The sequence below is a fragment of the Chenopodium album genome, chromosome 3 (assembly GCF_948465745.1).
Source record: "Chenopodium album chromosome 3, dcCheAlbu1.1, whole genome shotgun sequence".
Lineage (NCBI taxonomy): Eukaryota > Viridiplantae > Streptophyta > Magnoliopsida > Caryophyllales > Amaranthaceae > Chenopodium > Chenopodium album.
The window spans coordinates 2,676,629-2,698,034 of NC_137836.1; the positions used below are offsets into that span (position 1 = coordinate 2,676,629).

The following is a 21,406-nucleotide window of genomic DNA, read 5'->3' on the forward strand; positions in this document are numbered from 1 at the left end:
CATTTAGAAAAATGTATTAAACAAAATAAACAAATGCCTTGCTTCAAAGTCCTTACTATCTTTGGATTGGTGATTGAAACGGTTTTTTGTTAATCAAAGTTTATTCTATCAATCAAAACTTTTGTCCTTACATTTGCAAAGATTCGATATAAATTCTAACAATCAAAATTAACATATAATAATATGAGTACATATTATCTCTGTTAATAATTGTTCTAGTGTAATTACGGGGAATTAAGTTCTTATAATTACGATACATGCATTCTATACAATTAATTTCGGCTTCTTGTGGGATCAAACTTGAGCAATGACCGACACTAGATAAACCCAATTGTGGAGAATTGGACGTTGGCTTAACTTGTCCACTTGACTGCATGGATACTTGTCTACACGGCTTCATGCAACATCCACATTCCAGCCTGTCACTTTATTATTATACTCCGTAGTTGACTGTTTGAATTTTTTTTTTAATTTTTTTTTTTTCTTTTTCCCAAAGGTAAGGAGAATGGACTACTAAAAGTCGAAATCTTGTTTTAGAGATCAACGTGATTCAATTTAATGGGCAAAGCAATTTAGGATTGTTATGTGTGTTAGATTATATACTACCTCCGTAGGAAAAATGTCTAATCGTTATAAATAATATGTAACGGAGGTAGTAAATAATCTTGTACTCGTATATACTTTAGTATGTAGTTTACTTATGTACCCTTAACCCTAATCCTAATGTACACTTGTATTATATATTGATGTTCAATCAATGAGAAAGCTACGGCAAATATTCACATATTCTCTCAATGTGTAGGCTGAGCCACTGAGCTAGGATGAAAGGATAAGGGAATTCTCCCCTAAAGGAATTTTGGATGTTTGATTATTAGTGATAGAGTATAAAACATATTTATAGGCCTCAACCATCAGCTTAACCTTTAGGTTGAGTTGGTTTTTTAACATGATATCGGAGCCAACGTAACACAAAATCTCATCCACCCTTCACTTTCAAGTGGAATGTTAAGTGAAGAGTATGAGGAGAGCCTATTTTCATCCACATTTCAAGCCTAAAAAGTCTTTCATGTGAGGGTCAGAGGGGAAGTGGTAGTGTATAAAACATATTCTTGGACCTCAATCAAATTCTTATTATTCGATACCATTAGCTTATAAATACTATCAGAATTAAATGTAACAAGAATTTATACATCAATAATTAATTACGAATTATATATCATCGTGGTTAAAGTTTTTCTCCCTTTAAATTGAATACTACCTCCGTTACAGGTTATGTACATGCAACGATTAGAAATTTTTCCTATCTGCTTTATGTCAAATCGTTGCACATAACCTGTAACGGAGTTAGTACTTCCATAGGGATATAGACATAAAATAATACTAGAATGAAAAGACAGTTCCTACAAAGTATTGTTATAATCCATAATAATGGATTTTAATTGGCTTATGAGTTATTGGCTTGGGCCATGGTCTTCTCAACTTGAGAAACTGGGACATAGGCACATAGCTGCTAGTCACTTTCAGTCTGCATGCTTGATCAACTATTCCCTGGATTTGGTCGTAAACATCATTGATTTCAACTTTATGAGCATGGAGAGTTCGTTTTGACTCTTTCTTATGCTAAACTTTAAAAAAAATGACACCCTATTAAGCTAATTAACATTTACTTGAAAATTTAAGCAATGTTTATAGTGATATGAAACATGATCAATATAGGAATATATCACACTATTCCAAATGAGTAGAAGGATCGATCTTAAATTATCAATTATTGGACATTCGATGAAGGTTTGAAGTTTGAACCCCACACATAGCAGCATCAGTTTACAAGAATGAACATATGTTATCTGATTCAATATAATTAATTCCGCCATATTTTTCTCAAAAATGTTTTATTGTTCAATTCATAATCCTTATACGATGGATATTAATTATTACAAAAGACTGTGATGTCTCTCAAATTTTCCTTCTATAATCTCATTCCGCCTATCTAATTGCCCTTAAAACTTAAAACAGTATCACATTGTGGTTTTAACAATCTCTTCTTTTCTTAAATAATGATGTATTGATGTGCCATTTAGAAATGGTGTCATTATTGGTGTGATATAGTGAAATGGATGAGATATATACATGCACTTAGCTTAAAACACCATATATATATATATATATATGAAATTAATGCCGACCATATAGATCTTATCTAAACTAGCTAGAGTAGCTACGTAAATGGGTAAATGTCAGTATGTCCAATTGTCCGGCACTTGTCCTAATTCAAGGGTCCATCTCCTTGTTTAAAATTCACCAATCATATGACTTTGAATCTCATCATTTTATATACAAGGACTCCATACTCATTAAGTTTCACGATTTTAAATCTCATCATCTCATATACAAGTATTTTGTACTTGTTAAATTTTATACTTCGTGACTGATATTATTTTTTGACTTTTACACTATTCATACATTCTCTTTTTATTTTTGGGCCTAGTTAAAAATTACGTTAGAAATTACTTCGGTATTTGTTTTGGGCCTTAGAAACAAAATTAAAGTGGCCTCTAAATTGGTGTTATGATGTTATTCTGTAATCTAGTTCTTCCATATGTCGTGAGTGACTAGTGAAACTCTTAAGTGTTCCACTATTTGCTTGCTGACGGTTGAATATAGAGTGCGCTTACACGAGATACTCTTTGTCTACAACACATACAAATAATTTATACTCTATTACGATTTATGAGCTCGTTTTATTATCTATTATGGACTTCTTCCATCACTTCCTAATGTTTTTTTTTTTTCTTAATTTTTTTTAAATAAAAAATTCATTTGTCCATCTAAAAGATATTTCCAACACAAGCCAATGTTGTTGTCTACAACCATCTGAGCGCATGCACTAGACTAAACGCACAATAAGCTACTTTTTTTTTTTTTTTTAAAGCTACTTGTACTCACTAATCCACGCATATTTTTAAGTAATTCGAAGTATGCTATAAAGTACAATTAAGGTCGTGTTTAGTAAAAAGCTAAAATTGATCGTGGTAGCTGATTATGACTAATTGATAGTATTAATTGTTTTGATTAAGACTAAATACTTGTATAAAAGTGTTGGTAATTAATTAAATAGTTATTAATTGTCAAAAACTTTTTAAGTATGCAAAATGGCCAATAAACTAATTGTAGGGGAAGTTAGTTGAGATAAGGTTTTAGATGAAATGATGTTATAAGTGTAATTTTACTTAAAAATTTAATCAGCTAATGAAAAAGCTCCTCTAAGAAGCTTATTAATCGAAAAAAAAGCTTTTGGTGGAATAAGCTCTTTAATTTAGTTCTCCACCAGACACTCCAAAATAGCTTATTACTTAGTGGTCAATCCACTAATATTATTGGTCAAATAAGCTAATCTTCCCCAATAAGCTCATAACCAACACCTCCTAAATTACTTTACTTTCAATTGAGATATTGATTTCAGATCATTCTCTCTTTCTTATCATCATTTTCAATTCTACTACAAAATTATTCCGTTGTTTTTCTAAATATTACTCACTTTCAGTTTTCATCTGTTTTTCTAAGTTCTACTCATTTTTACGTTTATTCCTTTTATGGCAACTTCTACAAATTTTTTTTTTTTTTTTTACCACCTATAACTGTACAACACTACAACCTCACTTTTTGAACCTAATTTTATTTAAAGATTTTTTTTATAATTTTTCTAATACAAATTAAAGTAGATATAAAACCAATCTTAGGTTCAAAATACAGTACTAGTTTAGGCTATTGATTGAGTTGATTTTTTGATGTAACAATGTAACAATTGTGAAAAGTAGGGCACAAGGTAAAATATTCATCTATCCTTTCAACCCAAAGTTAAACACTAAATAAAAGAGTTTCTACTTAAAGTCTTAAACTAAGCTAATGATTGGAGTGTAAGATTGGTTTTATATTCTATCAATATCATAACTCGCACACGTACACAATAATTAAATACAGTACATATGTTTGCCCACAAATCCTATCATTTTGTGGCCTTCAACAAAAAAAAAAAAAAAAAAAAAAAAAAAAAAAAAGGAGGTGGGTGGCTAATTAAGCTATATATTAATTATATATCCAGCTGGTTATGGCCTTATGGAATAATGGGGGTGAGCTTAATTTAGGGTCCAATCCAAAACCTGAGATAGGTTACTTTTCATTGGTCAAATATGTCTACAATGATACCCATTTCTACGTAATTGAATCACTAAAAGCCATATACAAGTAGATATTAAGTGTTCTTTTTAGAATAAGACATTATAATGGGAAGAGATATTTAGGTTTCAATTTATTTTCAAAAAAAAAATAAAAAAAAATAAATAAATAAATTAAGACAATAAAATATAAGATCAATTTCAAAGAAAAATAAGAGTTATCCAAATTTAAATAAACACTAAATATATTTAATTTAGTAAATAACAATCACATTAATAAAACAGTTATTTATATATTTGATGTTATTTATAAAAATTACACTATCCATCTTGCTCTCATTAATTTTTTTTTTTTTTTTTAAAAAGTATTATACTTCCATAAATTCTTAAATGGACCTGTTTCACACTAATTTATTGTAGACCACTAACATTTAGAGACACTATGCCTGCTTCATTAATTAAAAAATAAATCACTATATTAGAATAAAGGTTATTATGTTGAATTAAAAGTCATTTTGGTGTTGTAAAGGCTATAAGAGGTTAATTTTTTAAAAGAAATTTTTATGTACTAGTCAATATGAATAATGAAAGTCACTACGTTCAACGTAATGTCATACTTTAGATTCATCATAATACTAAAGGTTATACAAGTTTTCATAAAGGTTACTATGTTAAAAATAAGGTTATTATGTTAAAATTAAGGGTTGTTCAATATAATGTCTGTTGCGTGCGTATAAGCCTTGGGTCCACAATAAAATTATTGTGGACCAGGTCCACGCAAGATTTTCTGTTATACTTCATGTTTTCCCTTAAAATTGTAATAGTTTGACATAATTTCATAATGGCAAAAGCTAACAAGTGTCCTCGAGCAATTAGATAAGAGAACTAAAAAATGAAAATATTAAGGTAAAATAAATATTAATTACACCGATCACACGAGATTTTTGCATGCATTACAAATTAAAATTAACACTATTTTAGATTAAATGGATCTTGCTAATAAGTATCCCGGGGCATTAGTTAACAATCAAATATATTAGTTCCTAAAATGGTAGCATTAATTTGGAAATGCAGGTCAAAATCATGTGTTGATCGTTGTATTTAATGTTTATTTCAAATTAATATTTCTACTTTTAGTCTTCTTATCTAACGCCTCCATGGGTTCATTAGCTTTTGTCTATTTAAATTAGTTATTTAAAACTCTGGGGTGCTCATTAGCAAGATCATTACGGAGTATTAGTTTATCTGATCTCTCGTACATTTTTATCATAATTAATTTGTTAAACATAAAATGATATTTTGTCCAAAAATAAACATTCAACGATGTATTTTATTCTATGTATAGCAGCCTTTGTCTCTTGCTAAAACTAAATTTATTTAATCAGATGTGGGTGATAACTGATAATGTGTAATAATTGTGGGAATTTAATAATGTAAAACTGTCTTTATGATGTTAGTGGCGTATCTTAGTGCTCCAATATATGTATTTCATGTACAAAATAATAGTTTGACGTAGATAGAGTTACACTTGTCTGAGGTAAAAAGATACACTGTTATAAATTTTTTAAAGGACACGATAATTATAATCTAATGTACATCTACAAATGTCATTCTACTAGAATAAGGCATTAAAAAATTTGCCGCATATAACAATTCACAAGATATAACGTGTAATCGAATAGATCAAGATATAATACGTGGGTATATATATGAGAACAAAAAATAAGATATGGTTGATTAAATCGATCAAGATATTATGTTTTTACGATTTTACAAACACCGGAGTATATGCGAAAATAAAGATAGGAGTAGTTGATCAACATTGTACGATGGACTTGAGTTTTCATTAGCAATAATAAGAAAGCAATAATATAGTACATATGCATGCCTAAAATAGTACGTAGTATGTATCATGATGAGTTGCTAGTTCAACGAAAAAAAAAAATTCTAATCCATTGACAATTCATACTCATCAAGCCAACTCAATGTCTAAAAATATCTATATCATATCTTTGAAATCTAAAAATAACTCATAAACTTCCTACACATTGTGCCATAAACAATAATTTCATAATTTGTGTTTAATTAGCTCTTTAATTTGTTAGAATCACACAAACTAACGATTTTCCAAGTTATTATTAAAGATGGCCTCTAGAAGCACAACATTATTTGCTATCTTTCTCGCATTGAACCTTGTTTTGTTAGATCGAATTTTCGCCACATTTGAAGAGCGGCCTCTAAAGGAATGCCCCCCGGAAACCCTTGAGTTGGGTGCGTGTACTGATGTGCTTTATCTAGTTCATCTTCGCATTGAATCAACTCAGAAGAAGTTGTGTTGTAACATTGTAGGCAACCTTATTAAACTTGATGCCGCTACATGTCTTTGTACCGCGATTTTTTTTTTTTTTTTTGGTGAAGGTGAACTAGAATTAAGTAAAGAAAATAAGGTTCATACAGACCATTAGTTAGGTGACATGCCACCGTAATTAGGGGGCCACTTAGGACTAATACAAATGTCTAGATTAAATATCTCCGAAGACAAAAGGTTACAGGAGCTAAGTAGTACATTAAACTGAGGAAGCCAATTCTGGTCAGGCATGATGCTGATGGGAGTGAGAGGGAGCTCAGCTTTAGCTCTCCTGGCAATAGAGTCCACGTGCTTCAGTCTTGTTCTCGGAACAAACACCAGAGTTGAATCTTCGCACTGTTGAAGAAGGTCCCTGCAGATCATGTAAAGATATGTTGCTTCATCAGATGGGGTGTTGTGATTAGTAATACCATAAACCGCCCTTTGACAATCAGAATAAATCACAGCATCAGTCCAATTATTTTCTAAAATCAGATGTAATCCTGCCATAATTGCTAATATTTCAGCAACTAAAGCAGAGGGGGCATTGACATGTCTAGCTAATCCACCTAGCCAATTTCCAGAAGAGTACATGCTTAAATAAGCAGTGCCAGCCGATAGAGAGGAAAGGGAGAAAGATGCATCCACCATTACAATATGGTTGGCCATGGGAGGTGTTTGGAGGGAGCAAGTAGGGAGTGTATGGATAGGTTTGTCAGAGAAGAAAGCATGTTCAAAGGATAGTCTTTCAGAGAGTTGCAGAAGGCAGGGAGAGAGATGCCTACTTTCTGAAAAATCCATTTATTTCTCCTATGTCATAACTTCCAGGCACGGAGAGCAAAGGTGGAACACCAAGGCAACAGCAGAAAAGGGTGAACTGAGGGGTTAGACAGATTCTCATTCAGCCAGGTTAAGGTATCAGATTGGGAGAAGAAAGAAGTTGGAGGTGAGAGCTCATTCCACATTTCCCGAGCTCTAGGGCAATCCCTTAGAACATGTAAGATAGTTTCATGTTGTGTAGGACAGAAGGTGCAACAAGGAGAGGAGGTTATGTGCTTGGAAAAAAGGAGTAGGGAAGTTGGCAACCTTCCCCAAGCCACCTGCCAAAGAAAGAATTTGTTGGGAGGAGGGCAGTCCATACCCCAAATAGTGCTCCAGATTTCATCAGCAAGATTACAGGGATGGCTTTTCAGCCAGAGATGATATAGGCTTGCTTACAGTCAAAGTAGGATCCTTTCCCCAGCTGGAAAAAAAGGTGAGTCTTCCTTGTTAGGAAATATGGGGATTGATTGTAATTTGGAGATGATATTAGGAGGAAGAGAGAAGGAAAGATTCTGAAAATTCCAGCCTTGATCAGAAATACAGGAACTGAGAGTGAGATTCATTTCATGCTCTGGGATAGGTCCAGCAATATGCTCCCTTAAAGGCCCAAAACCACTCCAATTGTCATGCCAGAGTAAACAAGAGTTGCCATTACCCACAAGCCACTGAGTGAATTTGGCATAAACATCCCATCCCTTACCTAAAGCTTGCCAAATGTGGGAGCCATTCTTGAAAGAGGTTGGAAGAGTCCTTCTACAGTACTTTTCTTTGATGATCTGGGAGGAAATGTTGGTAGAGTTGTGGGTTCTCCAACACAATTTAGAGAGAAGAGCGAGGTTTTGGTAGTGGCTTTCCCTAAAACCCAAACCCCCATTTTCTTTAGGACCACAAAGATGATGCCAAGCAATTAAAGGAGACTTTTTGGAGGACTGATCAGAACCCCAAAAGAATTTGTTGCACACTTGGTCGAGTTGGTGACAAGTTTTCTTTGGGAGGAGAAGGGCTTGCATAGAGTACTGAGAGATGCTTTGAAGTGAGGATTTGATGAGGACGGCTCTTCCTGCCTTGGAAAGGCACTTGGACTTCCAAGAAGAAAGTTTGGACTTCAATTTGTTGAAAATATGGTTGACTTGTGAGGGGGAGGGTCTTTTGTCGGTTAGAGGGAAACCAAGATACATTCCAAGATCATTAGAGATGGGAATGTGGAGGGAAGAAGAGAAGAGATCTTTGATGTGATCCGAAGCATTTTTTGAGAAATAAAGTTGGCTCTTGGCATTATTCATTTTTTTACCCGAGATGGAGAAGAAGAGGTCAAGGGTTTGGGTGAGTGACATGAGAGTTTGTGAGCTAGCTTCCCCAAATAGGATAAGGTCATCCGCAAAAAGTAAGTGAGAGATGGAAAGGGGATTTTTTCCTAAAAGAGAAGGGGGTCCACTCACCCTTATCACATGCCTTAATGAGATGAGAAAGGTATTCCATGCAAATGATGAAGATATATGGGGAGATTGGGTCCCCTTGTCGAATGCCCCTTGAGGCACTAAAGGCCGGAGTAAGCTTACCATTGACCATGACTTGAAAGGATGGGGAGGACACACAACTCATGATAAGATTGACCAATGGTTCATCAAAACCATTTCTCACCAAGCAAGTCTTTATGAAGGACCATTCAAGCCTATCATAGGCTTTTTCCAAATCAAGCTTGATGGCAAACCAAGCTCTATTCCCACTCTTCTTTTTCATAGAATGAAGAATTTCCGAAGCGGCAATGAAATTATTCTCACATCCTCTACCGGGAAGAAAGCTACTTTGGTTGGGAGAGATGATGGAGTGAAGAAAGGGTCTAAGCCTATTCACAAGGATCTTAGAAATAATCTTGTAAGCGGTGTTGCACAAGCTAATGGGTCTATATTGTTTGATGGTTTCGGGGTGCTCAACTTTTGGGATGAGAGTGATGGAGGTTGAGTTCAATTGAGAAGGTATAGAGCAAGAAGAGAAGCATTGGTTAACAAAGTTTTGGATGTCCGGCCACAAGACACCCCAATGCTCTTGGAAGAAAAAGGGATGGTATCCATCAATACCCGGAGCTTTGAACTTTCCCATGCCAAAAACAGCATTATGGATTAATGCCAATGTTTTAGGCCTAATTAACCAAGACCTCAACGTTGATCTTGCAGCTCTTATCAACTATTGTGATTATAAGCTCCCAAGTGGCTTTCAATGCCCTCCCTCCACACCGTGCCAACGTGCCTAGCTAATTACTACCTCCGGATCGTATTATATGCAACTTTGGAATTTTTTATATCTCACAAATAATACCCCAAAGTTGCACATAACATGATCCAAAGGTAGTAGTTTATTTCTTCTTAGATATTTGTTTTGTTGTCTTTGTTAGTTATTCAAGATTAGATCATATACCCTTTAACTTTCAAGTATATATGATTGTGTATAACTTAATTTTGTTAACCTGTTTACTTTCAACTAGGTTGCATGTATTGGCCTGGTCTTGTACTACCTAATACCTATGGCATTGAGTCATTAATAAAATAATAATAAAGAAAATTTATTTGTCTTCCACGACGATGATATTATTATTTAATTAGTTTGTTTTGAATAGATAAATATGATTTGCAATTGCTAATTGTGATTTTTTTTTTTTTAAAAAAAAAAAAAATTGTTAGAAAAGAAAAGATATCTAAAATTTAAGGTCGGTCTTTTCTCAAGACTACTGTAGCCGCTATTGAGTGATAAGTTGGACGTATTTCCAAGTAGTTTAGCTAGCTTTCTATAGGATAATACACTGTTCACATAAGGAATATGAAAACATAACGAATAAATAATGGACGAGGTCATTCGGGAGTTTTAATTGGAACGGAATATAAACTACCTCCGTTATAGGTTATGTGCAACGATTTAACATAAAGCAGAGAAGGAAAATATTGTAAAGACTAAACAGTGCCCCATCTTCCTTATCATTGTCCACATCGGAAAGTAATTGTATCACTTGAGCTCGTATTCTCAATCTAGTTGCTTCCCAAAAATTGTACTCGTATATAACTATATTCATATTTCATTTTAGATCTATTTATAAATTCCAAAAGATGAACGCAAGTAGTTTTTGTACTTTGTGTAATCCAATTACTAGTATATCATAATTTTGGTGTAGTAATAATTAGAGCCACGAAGAGTAGATGATGTTATAGTGTTTGGTGTAACTTACATTTTATTTAATCTAACACATGTAACGTTTGATCATTTATTTTACTTGTACGCTGCAAGAATTCACCAATCCACATACACGTATCATGTATGTAGTGAGAGTGAGAGATAGCTCAATTGGTTAGTGCTCCTTTCTCGGTTTTAAGAGATTTTAGAATCGATTCTCATCACTCGCCCTTGTGGCTCTCCAAACAGAAAAAAGAGGCAAAAAAAAAAAATAATAAAAAATAAAAAACAACATGTATGTAGGTTATACTTCCTCACCGAGAATAGTGCTGCAACAAAATGCTTTCGTATAATATACTTCGTATGATACTGATCCCAAAATTGAGAAAATAGAAATCTTAGCTTACATTATACAACGTACTATAATTATGTCGATAGTTATCTAACGTAATAACATCACAAATTATCTAACCCACACATTATACCACAATCATCATCCGAATTCAAAACTTCAAGCCAATCTTCAGAACTAAAGTTAGAGCTTGATCCACTAATATCATTACTCAAATCATGGGCCTGGCCCAATAACCCAGGCCCATCATCAAACATGGGCTTTACAGGCTCTTGACGATCATTCTTTTCATCTAAAGACTGCAAGAACCCAACCCACCAACTATAAGAAGCATCAAAATTACCCTTATTATCATCAAACTCCAAAGTCTCCAAAATAGGTGTTGGGCCTGCAACAACTGGGCCTTCAGTTCTAACCCATGAAGGCCCAATTTCCTGTTTTAATTGGGCCTCTTCTTGGGCTGATTCTTTTGGGCTTTTAGTAGATAAAGATCCAATCTTGTCATCAAGAAATGATCTTTTGTAATGATTATGCAAAGCATTAGCAATTTCTGTTCTAGCTTCAGCAAAGTTAATAAGACAATTTGAGATTGTTTTTCTTGAGTTTGGCCTTCCTTTTTTCCTGGGTTTCAACAAATTTGCTGATGAGATTGTATAATTATTCTTGGGGGTTTTCTTATTTTTCATGACTAAACTATTTTTGGTAATAAATTTTTGTAAAGTAAATCTTAATTATTTGGGGTTTGGAGAGGAGAATAATAAAGACAAGTTTAGAAAGTGGGAAATTACTGGGGGGGTGAGGGAAAATATTATAGGTGGCAAAATAGGGTGAAATTTGGGATTTGGATGGCAGGGTGAATTACATGTGTGTTGATACATTGACACATTGTAGATTATTTGGACACCTCAATTCTTTTTTATTTGAAGAAAAAAAAAAAAAAAAAACATTTTTGATCCAAAATTTCTATACAGCCCAACCCATATGCCCACTACAATTACTATGATCGTTTTGTAGATGGCTTTTTAAGGGTTGTTTAGTCATTTTAGTGAAGTATTCCCTCCGTTTTTAAATACTTGCTCCATTTCTCTTGGACACGCATGCCGATGCTAATCTTTGATCACTAATATGTTTAATTATCAATTGAAAATTAATAATCTATTCATTGAGATGATTCCAACAAGTACCCACACGACTATATATTTTTTTTATGTATAAATTACAAACATTAGTCAAAGTAGGATAAATGAATAGTGCAAAAAATAGAAATGGAGCAAGTATTTAAAAACGGAGGGAGTAACATATTTAGGTTACGAATAGTATTGGGTCCGGTTTGATTCATCTTATTTTTGCTGAATTGGAATTATTTTTATTGAAATGAAATCAATTTTACTGATTGTTTATTATTTTTTTCTTTGAAGTTAATAATGTTTATTGAAATATAACTAACTTAAATGAACTGAACTTATTTTTATCATTATATTTTAAGGAAAATTTACCAGGAGTGTCCTTTAAAGTGGCCGATCTTGTAAGGAAGGTCCTTTTATATATAAAAAAAAGGTGGCACAAAAGGTCCTTATATGAACATTGTGTTGTGAGGCGGGTCCGTTGACCAAACTCCGGCGTTGACCAAAATTTTCCGGCCAAAAAGCCCTTAGGTAGGTACAGGGGTGCACCTGGGTGTATATAACAATCTCTCAAGTAGCACTCTCGAGGCAACTCAGATCACTTTGCTATTTTGCAGGCAAATATTGCGTGATAAACTCACTAGTCGCTCCGACAACACAAAACTCTAAGGGTAAATATGGGCAACGGGCCGTGCCTGGCCGTGCCGCAGTGGGAGTCGTGCCGTGCTGTGCCGTGCCGGCTCCGCGGCGGGCCGTGCCGTGCCGTGCCTAATTTTGGCACACCCCTGCCGGCCCACGTGCTTGCGAGCCATGTCGGGCCGGGCCGCGGGCCAAACCGTGCCACTTTAATTTTTTTTATTTATTTTTTTAAATAATAAATGTAAATAAAAAAACGATATATATTTTTTAGTACAACTTAATTTTATATAAATAATGTGATTAATTTATGTTTATGTTAATGTTAATATATTTTGTTTAGAACAACTTTATTTTGATTAAGGTTATATAAATTATTTATCTAATTATGTTTAAGTTTATATAAACAAGTAAAAACAATTTTACTAATTTTGCAATAAACAACAATGCATATAATAAAAAATAAAAAATTATTAGTGCGATAATCCGAAAACACAAAAAATTGAAGAATAACTTATTTTATCATATGTCGGGAGCCGATACGATAAATCGATAATACAAATAATTAATGATAATTAAAAATCGTACAATAATTGGTGAATAACTTCATTTATTATACGGAATACGAAGTTCGATATTACAAAAATTGTACAATAGTGTATAATGGTGACTAAATATGGGCCTCGTGTCGTGCCGGGCCGTGCCATATGCCGTGCCAGCGGGTCGTGCCGGCGTGCTGGCCCACGTGCCGGCCACCGTGCCGCCCATCGTGTCCCGTGTCGTGCCCGTGCCAAAACTAATTTTTTTGTTCACGGCACGGCCCACCTGCCGTGCTGGCGTCGTGCCGGGCCCGTGCCGCCCGCGTGCTGGCACGGCCCGTGCCCACCTTTATCTAAGGGTTTGTTTTAGCATCATTTTTTGTTTTCAATTTATAAAATAAAAATTTTAAATTTTTTTTTTTTTTAAAAAAAAAAAGGAACTCAGAAAAAATTTGTTTCTACTTTATTGTTGTTATTTTTCAAAATTATCATGAATTTAATAAGTTTTACTAAGTTTTGATTCAGTTTATAACATATATCATATGATTTTAAAAAAGCAAATAACCAAAAAAACTAAAATCCACAACATTGCCCAAAAAAACGTAATTTTTTTGGTTTTTTTCCAACTAAATATTTATGAGTGTTAATAAAGTAAGCTTTTTTCCATTTTTTTCCTGCCCAGATTATTAAAAGATTTTATCTCTACATATTCTATGAGAATGATGACATAATACTAAAATAAAAAATAAAAAAAAAAGCTAATAATATAATGAGTATCATATCCCTAAGTAGTTCATGTGTCTCATTTAATGAACTCAGCTGAACTGAACTGAACTTATTAGAGCTGAAATGAATATTTTATAAGAGAAGGGAATTAAGAGCTGAATTGAACTAAACTAAACTTATTAGAGCTGAACTGAACCGAAAATAATCGTATGAGAACAGGCATGTAGTCAAAGAATTTTTCCATTTAGGATGTTTGAGGTCACAACATTATTTCAAACCACGACTATAAAATTTTCACAGTTAAGTGCATACAAATTGAGTGGCATTAAGTGATGACACAACACACATCTTCAATGAAAATATTAGTCAAACATATGCCATAGACAATTAGAGATACGCCAACAACTTAGATTTCGTGATCTTTTATAAAGGCTAATTGTTTCATGTAATATATAATTAATTAATTTGTGTAAGTGTTAAACTTATTTTTCAAGGAGTATCAGTGTAAAGTCCAAATTTACCAACACTGTCTAGAGTCACTTCAAACTCTCTACCAAGAAAATTTGGACGCATCAGAAATTGGTTTGAATGCTTTCAAAAAGTTGTTGTATGAGTAATGCCCGTATTGTGCTCTTAGGTTCAAAATATATTAAAAAGGTTTACTATTTTTTTATAATTTATTTATTTATTGACAAGAAAAAGTTTATTCCTAAGATAAGCATGATGATGACATACTTTCATTTCTAGATTAATGCATCGTTTTAATCAATCCAGTCAATTTACAAGATCATCAACATATTTTAAATGTGATTATTTCAAAACATTTATATGTTACAAATATGCATTGTGATTTGATTGACCCAACAACAATAACAAGAAAGGTTAGTTAAGTGATTAGATAAGATTAAATAATTAAGAGTACATGGAGTAAGAAATTAAACCCCCAAAAACTTGTATGTACGAAATTATGAAGTACTAGATTAGTGACGGTGCATGCATATGTGTTTAATAAAATCGATATAAAAGTGAAGGAAACAAAAAACTTCACAGTATGAGTTATGGTAAATTAATAATAACAATGATTAAAAAAAAAAAAAAAACTATAGGAGACGAATAACAAAGTAACTTAAATAGAGATGCAAACTAATTAAGATCCAATTGGACTACAAAGTTACGGTCCAATTATTTTTTTTTTAAGTTTAAGGACACTAAAAAAAAATAAACTACAAGCCAATACAATTTCTTGAGGTGGTAAAACCTCCATCTATAACAAGGTTATGACCACTTATATATTTGGAATCGTCACTAGCTAAGAAGAGTGCAGCCTCAGCAACATCTTGAGCCTTAAGTGTTGCACCCTTCATATTTGCAAACCCTTTAACCATTTCTTCCACTTTTTGCACCCTTGACACATCATTGACGTGCTCTTCTTCCTCATCATCACGCCATGCATTAATTAGCATGGAGGTTGCTACACCAAAAGGGGAGATACAATTTACCCTAATCCCATACTTTCCAAGTTCCAATGATGCATTCTTGGTAAGACCTACAATTGCGTGTTTTGAGGCTGTGTAGGAATGGGGTCCGCATCCACCAAGGACCCCGGCTACACTAGAAGTGGAAATGATGCAACCACTTTTCCTAGGGACCATGGCCCTAGCGGCGTATTTAGTCCCTAGGGCCATGCCTTTCACATTTACACTCATAATTTTATCAAATTCATCACCATCAAAATCCATAATGCTCTTGATTTTTTGTTGGCCTAAAATTGCGGCATTGTTGAAGAAGATATCTAGCTTGTCATAGAGCACAATTGTGTTTTTGACCAAATTTTCGACATCATCTTCTTGACTAACATCACAATGGATGTAAGTCACGGTAGGGGACAACGAGTCTGCTATGATCATGCCTTGGGTGTCCATGATATCGGCTATGATTACCCTAGCACCATGGCTTGCGAAGAGTCTCACAACTGTTTCTCCTATACCTCCTGCTCCTCCTGTGACAATTGCAACTTTTCCTTCCAACCTATAAACACTAGAAACTATTAGGCAATAACTTTTAAAAAATGTAAAAAAAAATACCCTTATATGACATTAAATCTTATCTCAACATTTTAATACTTGACATAATTTCAATTTGAACCGACTTTTTTTTGTTGTTTTACAGGTAAGATAGGGGGTCTATCTCCTATGATGATAGAAGGTGGGATGAGGAATCGAACCCACACCACTTGTAAGGGAGATGGACTGACTTTTAATTGTTAATGAGCGATAACATACATTTGAATATATGATCATATATGTATTAATGACTTTTTATATTACTGAAAAATAGCTTAATTACTAAGAGCAAATGTAATTAGGGTTAATTTGAAGGCATACCGTACATATATTATATTCATAAATATTTTACATGTGCTTGATATAAAGTTTGCTTCTTTATTTTTTTCCTTTCACTTGTAGGCTTGTACCCAAATGGATAGTCACATCACATATATATCACAAGTCCAACTATGAATAATCTACATACATTCTTTAAATATTCCACGTAAAACATTACTAAAAAGTCTTAAACAATAATCTTTACGTTATTATTGCGTAATATATAGCTTCTTTTCTTTTGTACCATGATTTTCATTAGAGGTCAATGCCAGATGACAAGTTATTATTAAAGCAGGGAATTAAAACATGCAGTCGGCAAATCCTGTTTAAATTTCGGCGATTTCGGCGCGTAAATGTAGCCTTGTTTAGTTTACATGATCAAATTGAAAGGGTTGTTTATCGTGCTTAAATTTCTGTCACTAGCTATTAGTTGAGTTGACTTTTTTTTATTTTATTTTTCATGTACTATGAATTTGATTAAGAGAAATATCTTATCATACTTCAATCCATGCATGCGGTTTTATTGATCTAGTATGTATGGATTAGACACTTTTAAAAGTGAGGGGGAAGGTCATAAGATTAAGGTATCCGCACTCTCAAATTGTCCTTGGCAGAAATTGAACCCCAATTTTAACGTTGGTAGGTGCAATATTTTCCACTTGACGAAGCTTAACTTGATACATACAATTATATATTGAAAGATTCCTTATCGATAAAGATGTAAAAATTGGAAGAGGGTGATTGAGAATGACATGAGTGCTTTGTGGATTGAGGAAAATATGGTGCTAGATAGGGCAATGTGAAAGGAGAAGTTGACCTGCGGGGTACTTTTAAAATTTATTTTTGGTATATAGTTTTATTATTATATCCCACTAATATTTTATGAACTGTATTGATTTTAATTCTTTGCTAAAGTTTTCTCAAACCTCTATTTTTTTAACTCTAACGGTTTAACTCCTTTAAAGTAATCATGAATTTTATTTTTGGTTCTCTTTTAAAACTCCCTTAATTTTTCATAGATGCTCTTTCTTTTACTCACCTTTATTTCAAACTCTTTCAAATGATTATCGTATAATATCCCTATCTTTAATTAAAATTATACGCTTCCTTATGAAGATTCATGTTAGCCGAACCCAAATCATTTTGGGTGTAAGGATCTGTTCATTTTAGCTTAATTTCAGTTAAGTTCAGTTCCTAATTTTCTTCTCACATAAAATATCCAGTTCAGTAAATGTGAATAGGCCCTAAGCCTTTGTTGTTGTTACGTTGTTGTTGTTGTAAAAATTCAATCAACAACGAACTTAAGATATTTAAATGATTTAACCTACAATAATTATGCATGCTTAAAAATATAGTTAGAAAAATAAATTTTAAAAAAACAAACATTACAAGCTATATTATAGGATAGGGAGTATAATGTAGGAAAAATGGACGTGATCAATAACCCCAACTTATGCAAAATATAATTAGTTTCAATCTTCAAATGTATGAATAAATAAAGATTATTCTCCATTGAATTTTCAATTCAAAGAAGAAACAAAGTAATATAAAACTACATGCAAAAATCTAGATAGATTATTGTCTAAGTCAATATGCTAACCTATTAAGCATTGGAAAATAAATAATTTCAGTATAAACTGATAAAAATAACCCTTACTAGAAGCCAACAAGAAAACATCAAGAAAAATAAACATCAAATACTGAAATACACCAATTTGTGCATACTTTTGTCATAAATTACCAAATTTATTTCATTTTAGGAAGTCTATTTAATGTTGATATGTAGTCCTTATATCATTACAATGTTACATACATTTTCCGGAAGTACTAATTTTAAACTTTTGACAAAATTACAAATAATTTAATTTCGATATCATCATATGGAGTATATATTGTTCATAATTTCAATTGTAATTTCTTGCAAACTGTCTACATTAGGGTTTTTTTTTTTCAATTATTAATTTTTTGGAAAATAAATAATTATTCCAATTACCCTGTTGTCTAATATATTTTTTTTCTAAAAATTTCTCTTTATTCTAAGCTCTTATTTCCTTTTATGATCGGATGTTAAAATAAACAATTGAAAAGATTATTAATATATATATATATATATATATATATATATATATATATATATATATATATATATATATATATATATATATATATATATCTTAGCCTATCCTTAAGCCTACAAGAGATGATGTGAATAGTTCTAATGAGTTTATATCTTCACTGAATTGACCCCCTTAAATAAATTAAAATGAAAAAAATAAAAATAAAAACCAAACAAAGTGAATAGATTATCATAACTCCTAACTATATACTAAAGACACGTACGCCAGCAATGACACGAGTCACTTTCTGGAATATAGATAAATTTTTTTTTTTTTATGTCGATTAAGTAAATTTAATAATGATTGAATGAAAAGATGACTAATTTTTAGCAAAACTTGTATAGCCTAAATAAATTATGGTTTTTTTAAAAGAAAAATTAGGAAGATTATATTTGATTATAATACAATTTTTTTAATTTTTTTTTTATTATTCCAATATATAGATATAAGATATTAGAATCACAAAATATATTTGAATAACCAATTCAAATTTATATTAAAAATATAATAATGGGAAAAAATGATAGATAATGCACAATACTTCATACCTTTGATACATATAATCCATATCTTTTAAACTAAGTACATTGCAGATTCGCAGCCTTTGCAGGAATGTTTGATAATTTATGATTCGATAAATCATAATACCTCCTAATTTCTTTAAAACACTTGATTGTATTATTAGCAATATCACAAAAAATTCTATGTGTTTTATTTATATGTGCTTTATATTCTTCTATATATGTGCACCGTATGTATTATACAGAGAGTAAGTGCCTGATTTACTGAACTGAGTTGAACTGATTAGAGTTGAAGTGAAGTGAATTGAATTGAACTGAGCCGAACTGAATTGTTTATGAGAAAAGGAAATTAAGAATTGAATTGAACTGAAATTAAGCGGAAGAGAACATGCCCTAATCTACTTTTTTTTTTTAAAAAAACTCTCGCTCGATCTTTTCATCTCTCATTTCTCTTTCTCTAGCTCCGTTTCCCTCGTTTCACATCTAATTTGTTCACTTTCTCTCTCTTTAACCTTTCCTTTCTCTACTTCCATGGAAGCTTTAAGCTTTCCCCTTTTTTATTTTTATTTTGGTGATTTTAAGTTAAAATTCGACCATGAAATTCAACTTGACTACGAATTTCAGTAATAATCGACCATGGTTTCAAGGTAAGGGCATTTCATTTTAAATTCATTTTTATTATGTCTTTATTTGCTATCCTTTGGGCTATTTTGCTTTCTCGGAACCAATTAAGATTCAGACATGCGGTTTGTCGCCCAGGACAATTGAAGCTTTGGCTGAGGATTGGTTCCACCGTTGTGTCCAGTCTCAAGATTGGAAGAAATCTGTGTTGGGATCCTGTTCGCCTGTGCTTTCAGGTGATCCATGGTTGTGTTTGAGGGGATTACCATGCATAAGCCCCACGGTTTGTTTGATCATTGATGGAGCTTGGGATTGCTCCACTTGTAGGGCTGGGGCAGGTTGGATTATCCGTGACCTTTATTCTTCGGAGGTTCTGGGTGGAGGTAGTAGGGTTTTTTTGTCTGGGTCGGCATTACAGTCTGAGCTACAAGTCTGTTTATGGGGTCTTCAGGCGATAGTTCGCAAAAGTTTCTTGAAGATTCGAATTCATTCTGATTGTGCGACCCTCCTTTCTTTGCTTCTAAATTCAGGTCAAATGGACATTTCGGTTTGGTGGCTCATTCTGGAATTGCGGGCGGTTGTTGAGTCTTTTTTGGTGTGCCAAATTCGTAAGGTTCCTCGGTCCTGGGTTTCTCCGGCTCATTGGTTAGCTGGTTGTGCTCGACGACGGCAGTTGTTGTTTTTTCATTTCTAGTTTTTTTCTCTTTCTGTTGCAGTTTTTTTTTTCTTTAAAAGTTCTTTTGTCAAAAAAAAAAAAAAAAAAAAAAAAAAAAAAAAAAAAAAAAAAACACTATTATAGACCAAAAAAAAAAACCCAACACGTTCCCTAACGGAATTTTGTTTTTTTTTTTTTTTAAAAAAAAAGAAAGTAAAATCCAATTATTATTTATATGTTAAAATTATATATAGTGTTATATTAATAATATTAAATAATAAAATTATCGTGCATGGACCCTAAATTAGTATTATACTAAAGTGATGTAAAATGAAATTTCCTAATTTACACTTGTCTAAATTTATATGAACTTGGTGTAAGAAAAATTAATCATATGAACCTCTTTGAAATAAAGTAAAATTAAAGTATGTATGGGCCTCACTAATTAAGCAAAATTTAAACACGAAAATCATAATTTATGTAAAATCATAAGCACATAGATTAATGTCTTAGAAATTACTTAAACATACATATATAAGTGCACAATAACATTTTCATATACTCATTAATTAATTTAATTCCAAGAATTGATCTCAAAATTCGGATTAGCCCAAAGGGTGAACCGGGTGGAACATCCAAAAAAATAAAAAAATAAAACTAATTAATTAATTTAATTTTAAAAACAAAGCATGGCTCGGAAATTAACTACTCCATAGTAAAAACATATACTTGGCGTACCTTTTCGTGGGAAGAGAGGTGCTTCCCATATCAACATGATCGGCATTTGGTTCAAGTGTCTCTTCCAATGCTGATTGATGAACTGGCATCTTGAATTCTTGGTTGTTGATTTGCAACAAATAATGTACGGGAATTTTTTTATATTCTTTCTTTGTGGTTTAATGGAGGATAGAAATGTTTTGATTAGGTAGGATAGAAAATGCTCAAGCAAAACAGATATTATTGCTTTATATATATATAGGATACAGAAATTTTGGTGTATTTGTATATTTTATTATATAATTTATTATATACAGCCATACAGGATTTTTTTTTTGGAGCAATACAGCCATACAGGATAGAATATGCAATCATGTTTGATTTTTTTTTTTTTTTCTTTAAATGAATATCATGTATCATGTATGATCTTGTCAAAAAAAAAAAAAATCATGTATGATACATCAAAAAAATCGTATATGATACTCACACTTTGTGATACGTAACATTT

At 32.4% G+C, this 21,406-nt stretch overlaps 1 pseudogene; it reads right to left on the minus strand.

The window, feature by feature from the left end:
• Positions 1-14,940: 14,940 nt before the first annotated feature.
• Positions 14,941-21,008, minus strand: LOC145622568 (short-chain dehydrogenase reductase 2a pseudogene; annotated as a pseudogene).
• Positions 21,009-21,406: the final 398 nt, after the last annotated feature.